This window comes from Austrofundulus limnaeus, unplaced genomic scaffold, assembly GCF_001266775.1.
Source record: "Austrofundulus limnaeus strain Quisiro unplaced genomic scaffold, Austrofundulus_limnaeus-1.0 Scaffold85, whole genome shotgun sequence".
In the NCBI taxonomy this organism is placed as follows: Eukaryota; Metazoa; Chordata; class Actinopteri; order Cyprinodontiformes; family Rivulidae; genus Austrofundulus; species Austrofundulus limnaeus.
The window spans coordinates 567378-569776 of NW_013952487.1; the positions used below are offsets into that span (position 1 = coordinate 567378).

General features: G+C 37.6%; 1 protein-coding gene across 2 annotated transcripts in view; it reads right to left on the bottom strand.

The window, feature by feature from the left end:
- LOC106519965 (ankyrin repeat domain-containing protein 6) overlaps window positions 1-2003 on the bottom strand; it is a 12599-nt gene extending 10596 nt beyond the window's left edge. For both annotated transcript variants that reach the window (XM_014011844.1, XM_014011843.1), the window contains exons 1-3: window positions 1915-2003; window positions 1312-1390; window positions 1091-1159 (exon numbers count right to left, since the gene is read on the bottom strand). The gene's annotated coding sequence lies outside the window, so the exon portion shown is untranslated. The remainder of the gene's footprint in view (window positions 1-1090; window positions 1160-1311; window positions 1391-1914) is intronic.
- Between the last annotated feature and the right edge of the window lie 396 nt (window positions 2004-2399).

Consider the following 2399-nt stretch of genomic DNA (forward strand, 5'->3'; position numbering starts at 1 on the left):
AACATTTAGCATTTAACATTTAGCATTTAGATTTAGCATTTAGATTTAACATTTAGCATTTAGATTTAGCATTTAACATTTACATTTAGCATTTAGCATTAACATTTAGATTTAACATTCAGCATTTAAATTTAACATTTAGCATTTAGATTTAGCACTTACATTTAACATTTAGCATTTAACATTTAGCATTTAGATTTAGCATTTAGAATTTAGATTTAGCATTTAACATTTACATTTAGCATTTAGCATTAACATTTAGATTTAACATTCAGCATTTAAATTTAACATTTAGCATTTAGATTTAGCACTTACATTTAACATTTAGCATTTAACATTTAGCATTTAGATTTAGCATTTAGAATTTAGATTTAGCATTTACATTTGCTACACTCATTTTCTGCAGAAAAGTCTAAATGCTAAATGACTGCAGAAAGTCATTTAGCATTTATATTTAGCATTTAGTTTTAACATTTAGATTTAACTACTTAAATGTGATAAAAGGTGACGTTAGAAAATCCACGCTACTTTTTTCAAAATTTAGCTGGTATTTTTATGCACAAGTTGCTTTACAAATGGCACCCCATACCAAACCAGTGTTTATAAACTGCCTTTTTGTTTTTATGTTTTAAACAGTTCAGCTTTTTGAGTTTGTGTCTGAAAGGTGCTAAAGAAATAAAGTTGTATTAAATGCAAACACAGGTTTGACAGTTTTATTTCTGACTGGATTAATCTGGCAGCATGGCGGTGTAGACCTGACCAGGACTGAGGCAGAGGAGGAGCAGACAGGRGGAAGGATGGTTAAAAATATCCCAGTGTCCCGCAGGCAGCTGGGAGTCCTGCTGAAAATGAGTCAGACGCCTGCAGGAGGTCTGACAGGTGCTGAGAGAAGCAACTCGGAGAAATAATCCAAACCTGAGACAGAAAACCCGCTTCTCTGCTCACCTTCTCTAATCAGATGGGTTTGTTGACAACCTGCTGTCGGTGTTTGCTCCCACCTGTCTGCACACCTGTGTGGTTCTTTAAGTGAGGCTTCATGCCACAGATTTTCCATTCATGTCTTAAAAAGCACCAAAACCAGTCTCGATACCTTGGGTTGGATGATTTCATCAACGTCCCTACTGCAGAACTCATGTTTGATTGAAGGGTTTTCTACTTCCTGTTGACACAGAAACAAGAAATTTGAGGTTGAATAAGTAAAAAAAGGTTCCAAAGGGGATTTGCAGGCATAAAAACAAACACAGTTGTGGAAGTATGTTGTTGTAAAAACCAACATTTTTTAAAAATTTATTATTATTATTATTTTTTTACCTCGGTGGGACTGAGCGAGCACAAGTTGTCCATGTCAGAAGATGTTCTGATGCAGAATGCTGCCATCCAGCTGCTCCAGCTGCAGGAGAGAAACACAAACAGGACTTCTGGACCTAACCTCCATGTTGGATGTGTTGAACAAAGGAATTGACTGCAGAAAGTCAGTTAAAGTGATAAATCTAAAGGTTTAATCAATGCATGTTGCAGTAAACAAATGCATATAAATATAAAAATGTTTGCTTTCATCTCATTTTGTCACTAAACGCCACATTTCACTGTCGGCCTCTTTCGCTGAGCTGAAAATGAGTTTTATTTTACTTCAGAACATCAAAACATCAACATGATTATTTTTAGTTTCCATGATTAAAGTGTTTATATGTGTCATACATGATGGTGACAATAATCCCGAATTAACCTGAAATTTATTCCCATGACTGAACAAGTGAAAGTGTAGCAGGGCTGCTGGCAGCGAGCAGCAAAACTGGTATGGAACAGATTCAGCAGGAAGCAAAACGGAAGCTTCAACGTTAACGTTCAAAGCGTTTGCTCAATCTCAGGTTTACCATCAGAAACCGGAGAAGCTCTCAGCCCGGTCAGATTTACCTGATATAGTTCACAGAAACCGGGTCTTCTCCTGCTCTCTGCTGCAACAAAAGACGAGCATCCGTTCAGGATCCGGTTCAGCGTTTTCACAGCGAGTGGAACGAGGGCTTTTTGTGGTAAGAAGATAAATCTGCTGCAACAACAGACAGCAGGCGGATCAGTTCTGTCACAGAGCTACAGGGGGGGTTAAACCCTCTGTCTTCAACAGGTCCAACTGCAGCTGGAGAGCACACCAACATTTATCATCTGAGTCTGAATATCACATTCTCACAGAGCCAGAATTAGACAGGTGGCTGGGATTGATGGTTCTGGTTTTAAACCTTCTGAAAAGAATCAGGACAACAATGTAAAAGACTCAACTCAGAAAGTTGCCACAACGTACAGAAATCTCCAAATAAGATTCTGATTCCCACCATCCTTCAGGTTTTAGGGATTTTTCTGCTACAGAAAAGAGTTGAATCAACACTGGTCTGATGTAGAAAAAA